At 36.3% G+C, this 20,990-nt stretch overlaps 1 protein-coding gene and 1 non-coding gene across 5 annotated transcripts in view; both read left to right on the forward strand.

Annotated features, from left to right (window-relative positions):
• The window catches only part of LOC140040710 (methionine synthase reductase-like), a 220,786-nt gene that overhangs the window by 169,942 nt on the left and 29,854 nt on the right, over positions 1–20,990 (forward strand). The window contains exon 2 of one of the 4 annotated variants that reach the window (XM_072086840.1): positions 7,415–7,656. The exons of the other annotated variants lie outside the window; for them this stretch is intronic. The gene's annotated coding sequence lies outside the window, so the exon portion shown is untranslated. The remainder of the gene's footprint in view (positions 1–7,414; positions 7,657–20,990) is intronic. 4 annotated transcript variants of the gene reach the window in all.
• Positions 458–530, forward strand: Trnav-aac (transfer RNA valine (anticodon AAC)). The gene has a single exon. It is a non-coding gene; the product is annotated as a tRNA-Val (tRNA).

Consider the following 20,990-nt stretch of genomic DNA (forward strand, 5'->3'; position numbering starts at 1 on the left):
AGTTAGTTACCAATATCTAAAAATGTAATACATTTTATAAATCATAAATCTTAAGTCAAAGTTTCGCCAAAATCCACATATTAAAGACACCAGGTACGGGCAAAAAATTTCTATTGATCATACATTTTAATAATTATAGATCTATAGTTTCCCCTATGTTTTATATTTTTGGGGATTTTATTTGTGTTACACAAGCTTGTTGAAAAGAAGCACTTTCTTATCAGTGGGGGGATAGTTCAAATTACACAGTAAAATCTCTATTCTTTTGTACACAAATTTTGTAAATTGAGAGGCATTTTAAAAAGCTATAAAAAATAAACGGTGTTGTAAATACTGATTTTGTGTAATCGGTAATTATCACTTTACACATGTTTATTTTGCTTTGAGTTATTACCATATTTATTTGTAATTTAAATGGATTAAAAAACTTTATTTAACCCACATTTTTGGTGTAAGAGGTTTCGTAGTGTAGTGGTTATCAAGTCTGCTTAACACGCAGAAGGTCCCCGGTTCGAGCCCTGGTGAAACCCATTTTTCTTAAACCTTAATGGTGAAATATACTGTATACGTAATATGATATAGAGTATATCTCGTTTTATTACTCGGGGGGTACCTGAGTTTAGGACTCTCTCATCTTTTCCTCTGCTTCTTTCATCCGGACACTATTGAGTAAAAGGTACTACTCCTCTCTTATTTGTTGTAGTATTGTGCTGGGATTTGGCATGAATATGTCCTCAAAGCTATAGAGCCGGACTTTTACTCAGGGTACCCGAGTCTAGGACAAATTTTGTATTTTTTTCGTCTTGATTTCTGTTACAAATATTCTGTTACAAATATTTGACCTTCCAGTATGACTTTTAGTATGGCTTCCTTTATTATCCATGCATCAGTGCTTGTTTTTTGGATTAACAATGTGAAACATTTTCAACTTGTTGACCAGTTTTTTAACACCACCGTCGACGAGAGGTACGACATATCAGCCATTTTTACCAGATGCAAACATTCCAACGCTAACTTTGCGGTCGCTGCAACAAGTGTCATTTTTGTATCGCCTGCCTATATTTACAGTTCCGGTAATTATCGAACGAGGAAGAGTACGTCCCACATACACCGGACTCTTGATCTTAGAGGGAAAGGCTTACTCTTTGCTATCTTGCTTAAATGTGGTGATATTTTTCCAAACCTGGGACCCGGAATCCATCTCAATATGGAGGAAGACTTCAAGGTTTTTAAAGGAAGGGCCTTCACTTCATTCATCTTAACGTAAGGTCAATTTTTTATTTAATTTTTATTTAATTTTGGATTTATATAGCGCTTTTCCAAGTGACCAAAGCGCTGTACAATAGAAAATACTATATACTCAACAAAACTTACAAAAAATAGAAAATGGAATGAAAATACAAAAATATATATATAAAAAACTATGAGGGCCTATACAAAAAGTTACCGTAATTTCATTAACATTATTTAGGAAAGAGATAGGTTTTTAACATTTTCTTGAAATATTGCACATTTGGGGCTTCACGAATATAAGATGGTAAGTTATTCCACAATCTAGGACCGATGACAGAAAAACACTTATCGCCAAATGACCTCTTGGTCTTGGGGATGGCAAGACGGGTATGGTCTTGGGTAGATCGAAGTCCATGCCGACCAGAATGGTGTTTGTTTATAAGGTCCTGTACATAACCAGGTGCTGAGCCATACAGACAGTTGTACACATGCACTAAGATCTTGAATTCAATCCTCTGCTTGACAGGCAACCAATGCAGCTCCTCAATGAGAGGAGACGCAGTGGTGCGCTTGCTAGCTTGAAAAATAAGACGTGCAGCGCTATTTTGCAGTGTTTGCAAACGTCGGACGTCTGAAACAGCCAATCCACCGAGCAAAGAGTTGCCATAGTCCAGTCGGGAAAGAATTAAAGATCTTACTGCATGTGTACAAGTAGAGCGGTCTATGAAACACCGAATCCTACTCAAATTACGAAGATGGAAGTTTACCCTACTACGCAATGTACTAACATGATTTTTCATAGAGAGTTGGTTATCAAGCATGATACCAAGATTTTTAATCTTACTGGATGGGGTGATAAAAGATTCACCGATTTTCAAATCAAGTTGGGGTATAGCCTTAACATGCCTATTAGATGAAATCACGAAAAACTCAGTTTTTTAATCATTTAGCTTTAGTTTGTTGATCATCATCCACGAACGTATTTCAGTAATGCATTCGGTAAGTTTAAACTTAGCGGCGGAGATATCCTCCTCCGACTTTTAATCAAAGCTAACGTAAAGCTGTATGTCATCAGCATATATGTGATACGCTACTTCAAATCGCCTAATGATATCTGCAATAGGTTGCGCATACATAGTAAAGATAGATGGACCTATGATGGACCCTTGAGGTACACCATATCTCAAAACATGATTCTGCGAGTATTCACCTAGAACACAGACTCTATTTACACGTTCATGATGGTAACTAGCAAACCAGTTTAATGCAGTACCGGAGATACCAAATTCACTCTGCATTCGATTTACAAGGATGTCATGGTCTATGGTGTCGAATGCAGAGGAGAGATCTAGTAGGACCAACATAATTGATTTACCTTTGTCAAGTTCATTTAACATATATCATTCTTAACCCGCAAAAGGGCAGTTTCCGTACTATGAGATGATTTATATGCAGATTGGTACGGTTCAGTAAGATCGTTGTTCTGGAGATGCTCTTTAAAACTAGAGACCTCCCAACGTTAGTTAAAATAATTGAATATCTATCGTTGGGAGGTTGGAGACAGGCCGGTAATTTTTAAACACATCAGGATTTAAGGTTGGTTTCTTAATCAAAGGGGTAATAATCGCTTGACGAAGGATAATAGGAAATATCCCTGCTCTCAGAGAATTATTAACAATGGACGTGATACTCGGCAATAATGTATCAATACAGCGTTTCAGTAACCAAGTGGGCATAGGATCCAGTGGACTTGTTTTATTAGGAAGTTTAGTGATAATTTTCCTAACATCTTCCTCGTTCAGTTTTACAAAAGTAAAAGTATTTACACACTTACTTAATTTATCACTAACAGGCCCGTATCCAGGGGGGGTGCGTTGGGTGCAGACGCACCCCCCCCCCCCCCAAGTCCCAAAAGGTCCACTATTTCCTCGGTTGGTATTTTTTCTTGTCTTGTTTAACTAAAGACAATATCATTATATATATACAAAATTTACATTATCAATGGTATACAAACAAAAATATGCTAATATAAAATGAAAAAAAAAAAGGTAATTAAATTACGGAATCTGAACTGACTACAAACTCGATGTAAAACATGCGCAGTCGATCATGTGACGACAAGCAATAGCTTAGCGCTTCATGTACGCGGTACGCGGTAAAGTGTTTGCTGGAGAAATACAGACAACTTAACGTCGGGGAATACGGGTACTTTTTGTCGGGGAATATAATATACAGTAAAAAACGTTCGCGTTCACTTCATATAGCTTCAGCGCCTAGAAAACCACGACGTTCCATTGACCGTGAGAGTACGTCAGAGGGCTAATATGCACTTTTATGCATTCATTATTGCCAGCGATCTAACTTACTAATAAACATTAGCTAGGTACGCACTTGTCTGGCGGTATCCCTTTGTACGAATCGTTCAACGTTGGGTCGAGACGCGTGATATCAAGTTTCATCCAGGGACCAAAATGTGTAATGTAGTTATTTTCCAGGCGAAGTTTACCGACGGTTACCGAAGGGAACACGTGTACTTTTTGTCGGGGAATATAATATACAGTAAAAAGCGTTCGCGTTCACTTCGTAGCTAGCTTCAGCGCCTAGAAAACCGCGACGTTTCATTGACCGTGAAAGTACGTCAGAGTGATATTATGCACTTTATATGCATTCATTATTGCCAGCGATCTAACTTACTACAAAGAATATATATCACAAGAATGAGTGATTTTTGCATGAGAAATTTGTAACAGAGAGCTCCAGAGAGTGATGCCCGCCCTCATAAGGGCGGATGTATACATACTAAATAAGACTTGATTTAATAGATATTATACATGTCACATTAAATAGAATTATGATAATAGTTTTGCAATTGTAAACTATTTTATAATACATATTTATTAACAAACTAGTGTACATTCACTTTTACAGACAATTATTTACTAACATGCTAAGTTAGTTCACAAAAAAGGCCTAACACAGCAACACCAAAAGTCAACGAATTCTTACTCAGCACGGCCTATTCTTTACCATTGCCCGTGTACTACTCTACGCCCGGTAAATTAAGTATTGTTTTTATGATATAAATTAGTATAAGATACATGTTATTAATAGGAAAAAATGTTAAATGTCATTAACATTTATTTGTTTTACCAGAAACAAGTTAAATATAGGAATATTATTAAACTATCCTACGTGAAAACGCGTAAACACCAACACGCCCGGTCACGCTATCGTAGCGCCCGGTTGATAAAGCAAACTGTTTATACGGCAGTTTTTACTAAATAAATTGCATAAAACGAACAATTAAATATTCAAATAGTATTTAACATGATGTTGGCATGTAGTTGATAACATTTTTTATCATGAAAATACTACTGGTGGTCCAGCCTTTGATTAGTGAAACCGTCACAAAAAGTTGTATACATCCCAGATACATCCACACTTATGGCGGCGCCCTACCACATGGACAATATTACTGTTACAGGGAAAATCGCGGAATACTCATTCTTGTGATTATATTCTTTGCTTACTACTAAACAATAGCTAGGTACGCACTTGTCTGGCGGTATCCCTTTGTACGAATCGTTCAACGTTGGGTCGAGACACGTGATATCAAGTTTCATCCAGGGACCAAAATGTGTAATGTGTTATTTTCCAGGCGAAGTTTACCGACGGTTACGTCGTGTACTGCGTCGACGTACGCTACACTACAGCAAAAACGAATTATGTTAATTGTTCGTTTGTTCACCAATTTTTTAATTTACAAGTAACCTTCTGTACCGTGGGGCACCTAAAATAAATTTTTCATCTATTACTAAACAAAAAAACATGCCATTTTCGCTTAGCCAACATTATAGCTATAGTTATTACATCTTCAATATCCTGTATGTCATGAATTTCTCACCACTCGGAAGTCCAGATGGTACGCATGCATACACCTGGGAGGAATAAACTTTTTTCCCCGACTGAAAAAGGTCTACGCTTGCGTTTTTTAAGCCTCTAGGCCTGATGTTTCCAAAGTATAAAATGCAATTTTTTGAAGACCTGCAGCTCTAGTTTTAAACATTTTCTTAGCTCAGCCCCAACAATAAAGCTGGTCATATTTCGAAGAACAAGAAGTACATTTTCCGGGACCTAACATCTCTATTTTTTCAAACATTTCTTAGCTCAGTCACAACCCATGATAGGGACTTATATATTTTTTTTCATGTTTTGAAGTATAATAAGTCCAATTTCCGCGACCTCCAACTCTATTTTTCTAAATTTTCTTTGAACTTTTATTTTTTAAATTGAAAAATATGGATTGAAACAGTCATCGCGCATCGTTTTTTTGCACGCAGTATTTTATTTTTGCATTATAAAAAATGGAAAAAATGGCTACCCTAAATCTGATTAAAAAGACCTCAAATGACGCTAGAACGCGTTGCTTCCAGGGGGGGCTCTTGGCGGCCCCTGGCCCTCAGACTAGTGATGCTCGCTTCGCTCGCATAGCCCCCTCGTCGGGGAATGTAGCCCCCGCGTCGGGAAGATCCTGGCGCCACCCCTGTATGCTGAGTTGGCCTCATCATAAAAGCGTTAAGTTCTGGTGTCCATCGTTCAACTAGCCCAAGCCACAACAGAGAGTCTTACATCAGTCTTTAGAACGTCAAATAACGCAAATTTTTCCAGAGCCTTCGGCCCCTGGACCCTGACCGGGGGCCCTTGGCGGCCCCCTTGCCCCCAGCCATTGTTGCTCGCTTCGCTCGCACCCCCCCCTCCCCATTATAAATGCTGCATACGGGCCTGCACTAAGGATATTATTGTCAGAATTTAAGATTTCGTTTTGACTGACATTGTATACATTATCATTCTTATCATTATTTATATGGCACATTTGATCAAGTTCAGATCTAATGTTAGACACCTTATCATATCAGTGAAATATTGTGCAAATTGATTGCTCAGAACCAGGTTAGAGGAACTTGCAGGAAGTTTACTGACGGGTGTCACGAAAGCTCAGACCACGAAAGCTCAGACCCCCTAAGACCTAAGATCACGAAAGCTAAGACCCAACACCTAAGATTACAAATACTAAGATATACTACAGCTTAAAAACAATACTTGTTTATCCATACATAATTTTAAACACAGTAGGTTTCATTTATTACCATAAATATAATTTAATACTACCGCAAAACATAGATAAACTCACATTATTTTCGCCCGTTGAGTAAATGTATATTTTTTCTTTACAACAAACAAACTTGACGGGTTGTTTGTTGGTATATATTTACTCCATTGTGTTGGTTCAGAGGATGTTTTTCTTACGCACCTGCCTTTCTTGTATTTTGACTCCAAATTTGTTGACTAACTTTATCCTGAACACCACACTTTAAAATTAGGACTTATAAGTACTTTCAGAAGGAGAAACACATAATAACAAATAAATAAATCCTTTAAATTGATGATTTTACAGATGTGTTTCTTTGTATACTGTAATGTAACTCCTCGAGCTCCCCATGCTCAATGTTTTTGTTTCTATGGAGCGCCAAAAGAGCAACAATAATAGTACAAGTATAAAAACAGAAAGAAAACGAAACAAAAAAACTTATCATGATTTTTAAATTAAAATTTATTTGCCAGTATTTATTTCTTCGTACTTGCATGATTATACTATTATCATTACAATTTTAATTTTACATTGTTCCATCCACACTGTAGATGGACTCCACAGAGTTTTCAGCCCTCTATATAATTTTTGCTCTTTTGACGTTCCATAGAAACAAAAACATTGAACATGGCCCATGGGGTAGGCCTACTGTACTGTAGGCTAGTCATTTTGTGTGCGAGAAAAACGTCTGTAAAATCATCAATTTAAAAATGTATTTGTTACTTTTTATGTGATTCTTTTTCATGAAAGTGCCAATTCTAAGGTGTGGTATTCAGAATAAATGTTGGGAGTTAAAATACAAGGCAGGTGCGAAAGATAAATATTTGTAATCTTAGGTGTTGGGTCTTAGCTTTCGTGATCTTAGGTCTTAGGGGGTCTGAGCTTTCGTGACACCCGTTTACTGACAGATGAATTTAACAGACTATTAAGAGTATTAAACATTGTTTTAGCATTTGCACCATTTAGTGTTTCTTGGAAAAGGTTGGTTTTACGTTCCTTGATAAGTTTAGTAACTTTAACATTTTGCTTCAGGTACATTTCACGATCTTCACCAGAGAGAGTTTTTCTCCACTTGCGTTCAAGTTGTCCACGCTCACGACGCGAGTCTTTTACATCATCAGTATACCATTTAGGTTGTCTGATCAGCTTCAGGGACCGTGATTTCTCCGGGCAATGTTTATCAAGTACTTCGCGAATAGAACTATTATATAACTCAGCTTGAGAATTGGGATCATTTGTCAGAAGAATACACTTCGTCGCACGATCGAGATCAGGTATGAAAGATTCCATGTCTAGGTCTTTAAAAGATCTACGGGTGATAATTCTTCTTTTGGGACATGGTTTAAACCTATTGATACTACACTCTATCATGTTATGATCAGATCCATATCTGCATGGTGATACAGTAATGTATGACTCGCATGTAATAAGATCATCTTCTGGATGACAAATAACATGATCAAGCGTATTTCCACATTTATGCGTTGGGCTGTTGACGTACTGTTTCATGTTGTGTTCTGCCAAAGAGGTTAAAAATCGCGACACGTCTTGTTTTGTAGGATCATTGACATGAACATTCAGATCACCCATAATCAATGGTTTGCCAGGGAGTGTAGATACAACACCCAGGAAACTGTCAAACTCTTCAAAAAATTGATTATGTGTAAAGCCATTTTTCTTTGAGGGTGGTGCAGTGGCGGATCTAGGATCTGACGAGGGGGGGTGGCCACGAAAATGGCAAACGAGGTGCGTAGCACCGAGCGGGGGAGGGTTTGGGGGGGGGTGTCCCCCTCCCGAGGGTCCGAAAATTTTTGAAAAAATAGATGCTTACACACTGTTTAATAGGCTAGAGAAACTGTTTCCATCACACTTAATAACAAATATTACATAATGTAAAGTTAAATACATCCTTCCTAAATACTGTACGGATCTTTTTCGACGAACTAATAATAAACTTTGATCGAAAAACCTTCAAACAAAATGAACATTTTGGTAATGCGGTACTCCGAAAATGCCTCGATAGAGTGCATGTGTTGTGTACCGTGTTTTGGTGGTGGTCTGTTAACCTCAGAGATATACAGTATACCCTACAGCCGGGTGAATAACTCAATGTAATTTTGTATACAATGATCGCAGTAATCGCCGTGTCTATAACACAAATAAAAAAAACGCCAAATACGCCACATACTTTTTTCGGCCGTCCCGTGTGTACATACAAGACCTTTCATGTTTATTTTATGCCTATAAAATAATAAAAGAACACCATGTTTCTCGTTTATTTTTATCGTTTATAGTGCATACCATAATATTATACAAAAAACTTTCATGCGCGAGAAAAAAGTTCCCGATATTACACTCCACTCAGGGGTGTAAATATACCACGCCAACGCTTTGTGCACACACGGACCAGGGCGGCGGAAATTAACTGCAATGGAAAATGGTGTATTTTGGAGAGTGATGACGTCAGCATTCACACGAGGAGCGAGCTTGACAACGTGACGCTGGTAGTTTTAGGAGTGCGTGTGTTTTGAAAATGGGTATTTTCCGAAGATTGTAAATCGTGTTTTCTTTTTAAACTCTTGAATTCATAATAGTAATTAAACTCTATAGCTCTTTCACTGTGTAGGCCTATTTACACACAACTAAAATAGTAACTAGAATTTAATTCGTCACTTTGACGAATTATAGGTGATCATTTTTATCATTTTAATGAAATTAACATTTTTTAAACATGCACGTACGTTAACATACGATCGTAAAAAGCTGATGTACGCCATCCTATGACATGATGCATATACACTTATAGTGCTGAGTTGTACCTATTATGTACAGTATATACTGTATCTATATACAGTGTAGCATAGGTGAAATTACTGGACCCACATCATGTTCAAATTTGTCGGTATGATGGAATTATCAAAATAAACTCGAAGATGACAATTTCGAAAGATAATGAATTGAGCAAATAAATATTAGGATTGGAAGAGAATTTGACACGTAGAAGCGCAATGCGCGCTCTTTGAAATTTGTATAACTTCGACTAAAGAAATTTAAAAACAACGTTTTAACTTCAACTGGCCATATGATAACATCACAACATCCGATAGGCTTAATTTTTATATTAATTCATATCTACATTACATCAGCTTTCATAATAAGTTATAATCTTCAAGGTCACCTTTAATTCTGAAGAGCTATAATATATTCAAATGTAAGGTGTAGCTGAAATTACACGACCTACGTTATTAAAGTTTTTACACATGATGACGTCATCAAAATAAAAATGTTGACAACTCTTGAGAAAGATAATTAATTGAGCAAGCACATACTAACATTTCGGCGAAAATCGGGCTCAAATAGCAGAGATGCGCTCTATTGAATGTGATAACCCACACAAAAAGATAAAAATTACTAATTTTTAAATTGAAGTGGCCCTTTGATGACGTCATACCATTTTGTACGTCTAATGTGTACATGAATATGTATCTACAACCCAATGGCTTCCCGAATAAGTTAAAAAAATTGGGGGTCACCTGCCATTCTGAAGAGTTATATTCATTTTAAAAAGGCCTTATTTTTCACCATTTTCAGCACTTTGATGCAATTAATTTGCGCATTTTGTTATTTTTAACCTGCTCGTATAGCGTTATTTTCAGTCGGAACTTACTCAAATTTGGTGAATGTACTAAGGATGGTGAGTAGAACGCGATTTGTATAACAAAATTGCAATTTTTACGCTTTGTAAGTATCGCGCGCGCAAAATATTTTTTTTGCGCAGTAATTTTTTGAAACACGCAATTGGCCTAATTCATGCTCTAAATTGATTAAAACGTAATTTTGAGCTTTTTAAATTTTTACTGCGCGATTCCACGCGCATGACCCTACATGCGCGCGCGTTTTTACTTGCTAATATTTTTACCCTTGACCTGAAGTTTACGTGTAGTGAATTTCATAAATATGTGATAATGAATTATGGATATATGATTGATAATGTGATTTCACAAAATGGCGTATACGTGACGTCACGGATGAGTGATCACGCTGAAAAGCTTATTATGGCTAAGTTAAAGTATTTGAAAGACATTGTGAAATTGTTGTGATCATTGCTATTCAACTTTTTGAGATATTTGACGAACAAAAAGTGTACAGAAAGAATAATAACAATAATAAAGATTTTGTACAATAACAATAGGTGATCATTTTATTCTAAATGATCACCTAATTAAACTCTATAGCTCTTTCACTGTGTAGGCCTATTTACACACAACTATTAATGCTAACCCTAGCTCTAGTAGGGCCTAGCTAGGCCTACTCTTCTTAATTAAAAGATTAATCCACGTCTAGCGACGGTCAATCGCGATTAGGTTGCATCTTTTTTTTTTTTTTTTTTTTGAGAATTAAGGGGGGTGGCTAGCCACCCTATTCACCCCCCCCTAGATCCGCCACTGGTGGTGGTCGGTATACAGCAATAAAACGAACAAACTTTGAGTTGCCAGTTATTGAAGCATGTTCAAAAGTGACGGTATCTATTCCTGTAGGTGAAATACCTAGCTTCAGACTTGATTTGCTGATGATTGCAATACCGCCGTGTCTATCACCAGGTCTTGGAAAGTTTAAAAAAGAGTACCCTAATGGCGTACATTCACCAATAATAACAGGGTCTTCTTCAGACAACCAAGACTCTGTGATAGTCAAAACATCAACATCTTTGTCGAGAATGTAGTCATAAATTGTTTGAGTTTTATTACCGATAGATTGTGCGTTCCAGCAGTGAACATCGAGATACTTTTTACTCTCCGCTTTTATTTGCACAAGATTATTATAATTAATGACGCGAAGTTCCAACTTCCTCTGAGAGCATACATCAGTTGTGTCAGAAAAGCGTGATGTCGTAAGGACTTTTATTTGTCGTCGCTTTTTCACGCCAGCTCTACGTCCTCGTACGGTCTTTCTACAAATACCGAGGTCACTCAGTCGCTGCCATAATTGTTGACTAAAAGATTGTGGTCTGTTTACTTGTTTGCCAATATTCTTGATTTCATTCAACGTGTAACGTACAAGTGACTTCATAATGAATGCAAATCAGATGAGTTGAGCCATTCACTCCGAGCAAGAAATGCCGATAATACTGTATGCAATGAAAAACCAGAGTTCGCAGAAAGTTCAGTTCAGCTAAAACAAAAGAATCAGCTGAGCATGACTAGACTTGAACAACAGGTCAGTCTAGGCTTGTCTGGAATTAAAGCAGGAGGCCTCAAACAGACTACTTTCTCCTATATAACCTCAGTATATTCAGGTAAACAGTTAGGCCTAGGCAGTGTAGTAAATTTGAACAAAAGTTACAGAAGGAAAAAAAAGTCTCAAACTTCACCAGACTAGGAAAACAGACAACAGGTACAATTAAAGTAAAATCAGTACAACATCAAGAAATTTAAATCAGAAAACAACGCAAATTTTAGAAGAAAATTCAAGAACAATTTAGACACACTGCTGCCACCTTAGCAATACTGCCAAAGATATCAGAACTCCGCCTTCTTGCAATAAAAACCAATGCAGCCGTTATCTCTATATGTGAAACTATGTTGGATAATACTGTTCCTGATGCGGAGCTCAACATTGAAGGATACAACGTTTTCCGTTGAGATCGAAATCGGTCTGGAGGAGGTGTTTGTTTTTTGTTAAGGAAAGACTATCTATTCGTGAACGCCGGGACCTGGATTCTGAAAGTATTGAATCAATTTGGATGGAAATTTTGTTTCCGAGGACGCGTCCTATTGTTGTTGGATCAATTTATCGTCTATTTATAACTATTTATTGACTCGTTTGAAAATATATTGGCTGTTATTCGACCTGATGTAGAAGTTATTGATTTGAAATTTGAAAAATGAATCTGCATCAATATACAAAATGTTAGAAACAACTCTTGAAACTTTTAGCTTTACCCACCTGATAAAGGAACCAACTCGAATTACTGTATACATCAACAGTTTTAGATATTATCATATGTAACCATTCGCAAAAAATTTTGCAATCGGGTGTCATCCATGTAGGCATTAGCAGGCCCGTAACCAGTAGTCCGGTCCCTAAGGGGAAATGACATTACCGTAGTGGATACAAGTGTGACATTTGGCATGTTGATAGAACATGATATGGGGATGCCAAAACAAAGTTACTGGAAATCTGATTTGACCTCTGTGATCTTTGACCTCAATTTTTGTATTTTTTATCTAAAACACCAAAACAGGTATATCTCTACAACGGATTGGTATTTTGAAATGGTTTTGGTGTTAAATTGACCAGAAGGTACATGTTTGTATTTGATCTAATGAAACATTTCACCCAAAAATGATCAGAAATGCTATTTCTGAACTTTTGACCTTTGACCTTAGTATACTATATCTCAAGAACTACTGGTCAGAAATACTTGTAATTTGTTTCAAATTGTTCAGAACATACATATTTATATATTCTCTAATGGAACATGTTCTTCATAAATGAAAGTAAATGTCATTTATGAACTTTACCTTGTTTAGTTAGTGTTTTCGAACTCTTTAAACCTAATCCTTGTAACATTTTCCTAAACAGGCACACAAAGGGGTACATGTGAATTCCCAAACATGTGCATCTCTTCTTGCATTTACAATTTACAAGTTGCCGCATGGCATCTGATACAACTGGAAACTCTGACCATTTTGGATCTACTCCCTTAGCTGTAGATGTCCCGGGTGTCACGAAAGCTCAGACCACGAAAGCTCAGACCCCCTAAGACCTAAGATCACGAAAGCTAAGACCCAACACCTAAAATATTTATCTTTCGCACCTGCCTTGTATTTTACTCCCAACATTTATTCTGAATACCACACCTTAGAATTGGCACTTTCATGAAAAAGAATCACATATAAAGTAACAAATACATTTTTAAATTGATGATTTTACAGACGTTTTTCTCGCACACAAAATGACTAGCCTAGCCTACAGTACAGTAGGCCTACCCCATGGGCCATGTTCAATGTTTTTGTTTCTATGGAACGTCAAAAGAGCAAAAATTATATAGAGGGCTGAAAACTCTGTGGAGTCCATCTACAGTGTGGATGGAACAATGTAAAATTAAAATTGTAATGATAATAGTATAATCATGCAAGTACGAAGAAATAAATACTGGCAAATAAATTTTAATTTAAAAATCATGATGAGTTTTTTTGTTTCGTTTTCTTTCTGTTTTTATACTTGTACTATTATTGTTGCTCTTTTGGCGCTCCATAGAAACAAAAACATTGAGCATGGGGAGCTCGACGAGTTACATTACAGTATACAAAGAAACACATCTGTAAAATCATCAATTTAAAGGATTTATTTATTTGTTATTATGTGTTTCTCCTTCTGAAAGTACTTATAAGTCCTAATTTTAAAGTGTGGTGTTCAGGATAAAGTTAGTCAACAAATTTGGAGTCAAAATACAAGAAAGGCAGGTGCGTAAGAAAAACATCCTCTGAAGCAACACAATGGAGTAAATATATACCAACAAACAACCCGTCAAGTTTGTTTGTTGTAAAGAAAAAATATACATTTACTCAACGGGCGAAAATAATGTGAGTTTATCTATGTTTTGGGGTAGTATTAAATTATATTTATGGTAATAAATAAAACCTACTGTGTTTAAAATTATGTATGGATAAACAAGTATTATTTTTAAGCTGTAGTATATCTTATTAGTATTTGTAATCTTAGGTGTTGGGTCTTAGCTTTCGTGATCTTAGGTCTTAGGGGGTCTGAGCTTTCGTGGTCTGAGCTTTCGTGACACCCGTAGATGTCTAACCATATTTCATTGGTGATGGCAAGTTCTGTTCTCTCCATAAACTCCTCGCCCACACTAATGTTTGGTAGATTGCACGCTTTGCATGTTGGAGCAATGCCCCTTGAGTTGGCGGGATTTTCTCTATAGGCCTACCAGCTGCAAATAGTTGATGGCGAGCTTTGTTAACTGTATTTTGACTGCACGTTCTGGAATACAAAGCTATTACAAACTTCTGTAGTGTATTCATACTCTCCGTCAACATTTCATCTGATACTGTTGGGGATGAAAGAGATTCATGACTGTCCATACTTTCCATGCAGATTTCTTCCCAATTCCCTTGAAGAAAGAAACGTCGCACCCTGTGAAACTATGAAAGAACAACAATCCCCCGGCTCTCTCTGGTCCTAGACTATTTGCTATCTCATGGATGGCAAGAACACGATAACTGTTTTAAGTGCCAAACTCAATATACAGTTGATCCAGATTCAGGTTGTTGTATAATGATACTGCAATAACCACAATATCTGTGTCTACTGTTCGAATTGAAATACAGCGATGCCCACATGCTGAAGCATGTTGTACATGCAACATTATTCTACTGTCGGCCTCTTCTTGTTTACACGGGCTTATAGAGGACACATCCACATTTCTAGAAGTAAAGACATGTTCTAACGATGTAACTACAATTCCTCTTTGTTTGCATCCTGTGAAAAACAAATTTATGGTTTTCAAAGTTGTTACATGTTCAATGAAAAAAAAATACAGTACATGCAATTTATCAATACATTTTCTAAAAAACACTTACCAGACTTAGAAAACTATTCCAATTTTTGGGGATTTTTGAGGTTGGTTCGACCTTCCGACGAGTTGTTATTCCAACTGAAGCACTTCGTTTCTTCCGTTGCTGTTGTTTTAGACTTTCAGGTAAGTAGATATCAAAAACAACATCAACTCGTAATACCTTGAGAAAAAACAGATTTCTTTTGGCTTAATATGGATGGGGAAATTGAAATGTTGTGTCTGTGTTTGCAGAAGGGCATACATTATTAAATTAGCTGTAGTGAATTAAAATTAACAATGTTTGATTTACCTGTTGCGAAAGGCGCTTTATCACATATGGAATGAAACAGTCTTTGGCATAATCGGCAAATGTTGTACCAGCCTTTCCAGCAATGAAATAGACTATAGCTACACCATCAAGGACAGTGGTTGTGATGTTATCTGGTAGAATAGTGATACATTGAACATCTGTTGTGAGACACTGTATGAGTTCGGACTTTTGACCTGATCTTAATTCTCCTCCGAAGCCAAGTGAAGGGGGATCGTCGTGGTTCTCAAAATTGAAAACATTTTCTGGGGGTTCGCCTCTGGCCTGAGATGAGAGGAAAAGATTTGCAAATAGGTTGTTGGTTTGTTTTAGCAGCGTCCTTTCGACCTTTTCTTTTGACAATCTCTTTTTTCTTTTGGAAGAGAATAATGGGATTTTTAATGCTGTAATTTTGTCAGCAAGTGACTTCTTTCGATCTACGATGATAGCTTCTACATACTCATGATATTGCTTTTGTCCGGCAGACTCGATGCTCTGCAATGCTGTTGCTACTGATTCATCCATTATGTCTTTGTGGTAAATGTTCATCAAGTCGGAACTGTTCCCTGAAAATTGATTACCTAGTTTCTGTAGCGTCTCGTAAAGATCTTTTACATGGCAGTTAAATTTACTGTTGTATGTATCATTATCTTCATGATGTTTACAGTTTATGGTAGTGTTCATGTGTTTGAATCCTGAAATAGAAACATTATCACTTTAAATATGACTCGATTGATTTAAGGACAGATATTACAATTTATTTTTCCTAAGTATTTCCTTAATATAATACCTTACTTACCCTTACAAATGACTGTAAAGCACATGCAACATTTGGTCCAGCGATTTCTAAAACATGCCTGTGGTTGTCATTCATGATGTTATCCAAAATTCCAGTCTCGCATTTAATTGACTTGTTAACAATGAATTTGACAATACAAGTAATATTAAAATAAAGTAACAAGCATAAAATAGACAGTAACCTGCAGTAACCTACCTGATCTAAGGCCATACTTGAGAACTGTTTTGAAGACCTGTTTGCTGTGAATTTTCCTTTCATGAACTCTGCCCATATACCTGGATGCTTTTTTTCTAATGACACCATGTCTCTAAGATGTATTGGTAGCCAACGCTGGTAATGACTTCGGTCCAAGGCAAACATCCATGGGCATATAGCTGAGATGGTTTTAACGTATAACTGAAAATCACGTTGTCGCAATGATCTAACAAAGGCAAGATAGACCATCTCTAGTTTCATTATCATATCCTAGAAAAAGAATTGTGGATATTGATTTTTGCATTTCTTTTCCCATGTCTCTTTCGTTTCTCCTTCAACCTTATCCAATCTCTCATTGTACGCATCATCTTTTAATTTCTTTAAGGCGACGATTGTTACCTGGTGTGCATAACGAGCACGCTTAACATGCTTAGCAGATGTTAGTGATTCAGCTCTTCCAGGTGTAGTTAATTTAGCCTCTGCCAATGTTTCCGCCCAACCACTATTTTGGAGCAATATCCCAATCATAGATATGATTGCCATCTCAATATGCAGGCCTCCCATCATTACTACTAACTTGTCCTCACCAAATTGCTGTGGATGTTGCCATTGAAGTTGCTTTGCAATAGCAAACAATGGTTGATCCCCAGTTAATATCGGCACCTGCTGCGGATTGATAATATTCGTTACATTCAAACACACTTTAAACATATGTTTTACCATTGCTGGCGTATCCGATTTTTCTTTCCACAAAGGTAACATTTTGGCCAATGCATTTGGTACTCTCCGTTTTGGTAGATTGATAATCTGAATGAAATTTAATCCATGATGGGAAATTTGGATTTGAAATTTCATTCAGCCATCTAACTTCATCATCAATTACTCCATATAGATTTTGTTCTTGAAGTAATACATGACTATCAGGAACTGATGGAATAACTGGTTTGTCAGTTAGGAATGCTGGTACGATACTGGTGTAGTTAGTTGGCAGTTTCCTGTGTCCTGTTGAGTCGCTAGTAATCTTTGGTGGCTCAATGTATATACCTGCATTAACATCATCTACATGACATGCCACACTGAAACCAGTTCCATTGAAGTCTTCTGATGCATTATTAGCTTTTGACTGTCTATTTAAGTTATCAAATTGACATGTGACAAATGCTTGTCTTGGTAGGTTTGTAGGGTAAACTGCACCAGCACTGTCATACATATTTAGTAACTGATTTTCAATATTTTTTAAAATTTGAAGGACGCGTTTGTAGTCAATGCCAAGTCCCAAACTGTTAAGTTTTTGAACAAGCTCCTTACTTTGGGTATGTTGGTATATCAACAAACTGAGAAATACAGGTAGTGGTGATTCCTTACTTGATGCATGGCGGATTGACCTTTCTTCATTATTTTGTTTCTTGATACCATTAAATTTTATCAGTTGACATAGACCATGTATTATGGGTGCTCGAGCATTATCTTTATTTAACTTTTTCCGAGTAGTATATGGTCCACGAATGATCATATCCAATAGAAGTAGCAAGGAATTACTAGATGTCTGACGACAGCTGTCACTGTTGAATGTGCCTTGAAAGTGGGTTTCGGTGTCAAAGAATTTATCACGACGACATATACTGGCAGCTTTTGTTAGAATAAGGATTTCATCATCTAAATTCTGATGAGCCTTTGCCAAATTCCCCTTTTTAAAACTAAGGAAGACATGTCCTTTAACATCAACTTCATCACGCAAGCCACATGCTTCTATGAGTTTCTTTTTTAACCGTGTTCTATTAGGTTCTCTCCTTGGATATGCATTGGTTTCTAGTTCAGCCACCCTATCACAATACCTGTTATACAATTGGGACAGCATAAAAACAGGTTCAACCTCACAATATCTCTTTTCTTCAATTTCTGTTACTATTTCTGCAAATGCAAGTGATTGTGATAGTGAAGAGAGATGCTGTTGGTGTTTTCTCGTTCTCTTTTTCTCTCACAAGCTCGCTGTTCATTATACAAGCCTGCTAAACAAGTTGTGTGATACACAGCATCGAGAGCACTCATATCTCATCTTGCTAGTTTAGCTATTAGAGCTGTATGTCGCAAACTCAAAGCACATTTCTTAACATGGTCTGTAATCTGAATTGTTAAAGCCTTTCTTGAGTTCTTGTCACCGGGAATGACTTCTCCTGGACATGATGGATTGTCTGGGCCATAAAAAAAACACATGGTTTTATCATGCTCAGTTAGTGAAGTATCTACTGATAATCCAATGATTCCGATTTTCGTTTACACTTACATGACTCTAGGTTTTTCTGGGAGAATTTAAGTCGGCATGAAACATGATACTTTGCATTGTTTTCGATTAAATGTCTTTGCAACACCTTCTTCATCTTCATGAATTTTACTTAAGTTAAAACTTTCCATTCCTTTTGGCATGAAACCGGTATTTTGAAACTGTATCAGCATATTAGAAATGGAATTAAGACCCTTTGATTGGTGTTTGGATGAGTGACTATTGTATATTTTCTTTGGATCTGTTAATTGTTCAGGTGTTTCATTCCCACATATAAAACATTTAGACCAGTCAGTTATGTTTCTCTTATCTCCATTAACAGTTACAATTTTGACCTTCTTGGAAGACATTTTGCCTGAAGAATAAAACAATTGTTTATCATCATCATCTGTAATTAAGTAGGTTACCTACATTTGAATAGAATCTACAATACAAATGTAATTTAAAATAATAAACATTGGAATTGTGATTAAATTTAGTTTTTCATCACAAGTAATGCTGCTACTGTATGTACAGCACAGGGCAGTATGATAAATCGTGCACATATAGGCCTATGTAAATGTATAGCATGTGGTGGAAATTAAATTAAATTAAAACATATTTCATCAGTACTTCTGAATACAACCATGAATATCATATTTACTATCTTAAATAACTTAATTTGATGTTAACCTAGTCTAGTCTGTATATCATGGTTTTGAATGCAAGTTTGCAATTTTGTTTTGGCTGGTAGGTAGGCCATCCCCACTCTCACAGAGCAGACTATCTATCTATCTATCCTACCTATCTGGGCTAGGCTTAGGCAGGCCTAGCTTATTATCATTATATAATGAATGCCTAGTTCATCTTACAATACTATTGTGTATTAGGTTACAATTATATACTAATAAAATAATTCTAAAATAACTAAAAACACACTTTAAAGTGTGTATAATATACTCACTAAAAATGTTTCAATACTAGAAGTGTAGGAAAGTGATGTCATCACCAAGTCACGGTTGAGCGATCATTTCAAAAGTGAAATTACTCACTCACTACTTTTTATTGAAAGTATTTTGATACAAATTACATTTCTCGGAAATATCTTTATTAAAGCAAATATACTTCTACATCTTCTGATCAACTTGACACAAAAATTATTTCAATAGACTGTATGGTTGCAAAAATATGGATTATATGCTTTTTGTCCTAAAAAAACACATTTTCTAAAGAAATCTTGGTAACTGTTAAGTTTCATGAAAAACTTTGTGTTAGATTAAATACAAACATGTACCTTCTGGTCAATTTAACACCAAAACCATTTCAAAATACCAACCCGAGGAGGAGGAGTAGCAGCTCTGTATATCCACCAATTTGTCATTTTTAAACAAGTTCAAGAAATTGAATGTTCCACTATCAAATCTCTAGGAATACATGTAAAACCACCATCCGGAAACAGCAGCATTATTGCTACAGTATACCAACTGCCAAATTCAAATGTATCGTTTTTTGTGGATCTTGAGAAAGGCTTCACAGTATGGACACACCAGTCACAAAATGTCGTCATTACACAAGACTTCAACATTAATGTCCAGATGGACTCAACTAATCATAACCATCTTAAAGATCTTATGGACATTTTTCACCTACCACAGCTAATCAAATCTCCAACTAGAACAACAACTACATCTACTTCGTTAATTGATCTCATTTTAACCACTACAGAGGAACACCATATTTATTCTTCCATTTTTACATGTGGTTTCAGCGATCATGATTTTGCATACTTGAAAATTTCAACATTTTACTAAGACTTGGGTACTGTATATTATATTTTTTCAGTTGTGTTAGTTAATCGTCTTTTTTTTTTTTGTCTTTAAACGGTTAAAAATGTGAAAAATAAGTCGATTCTAATAATTATAGCGGCCCGCTATAAATCCCAAAATGCATTGCGCGCTGATTGATATTTTTGTTTTTCACTTGTAATTCGCCCACTTTTCGATCGATCGTGAGGCCAAAACAAATGGAAGACTCCTAACTTTTCAGCGAAAATACCGGGTTTTCCCCAATTTGTATCAACGGAGTCTGGCAAAAATAGAAAGACAATTAATGCAGCAACTATACAACGTCAGGCTAGGTATATAGCTAGCGTACGATGTTCGTACGTTACCGATGTTTACCAGCTAGGCCTACAAAACTAAGCCTAGCTAGGCTAGGCCTAAGACCGTCCACGAGAGGTTGATCGCCGCGAGCTACTTAGGTAGTGCATTGTTTCTCACTTTTTATCATAATTTACCATAAAACGTACATTTAAGACAAGGAATGACATGGTTTAATGTTTTTAAAGTGATATATATGTATTATTTTCCAAAAAACGTCCAAAATTGCAGGGAAGGGGTCTTTAAAAAAATGAATTTTAAAAAATTGACTTTTTTATGGGGCATGCTAGATACATTTTCTCCGTTTGTAGGT

The sequence above is a fragment of the Antedon mediterranea genome, chromosome 2 (genome assembly GCF_964355755.1).
Source record: "Antedon mediterranea chromosome 2, ecAntMedi1.1, whole genome shotgun sequence".
Lineage (NCBI taxonomy): Eukaryota > Metazoa > Echinodermata > Crinoidea > Comatulida > Antedonidae > Antedon > Antedon mediterranea.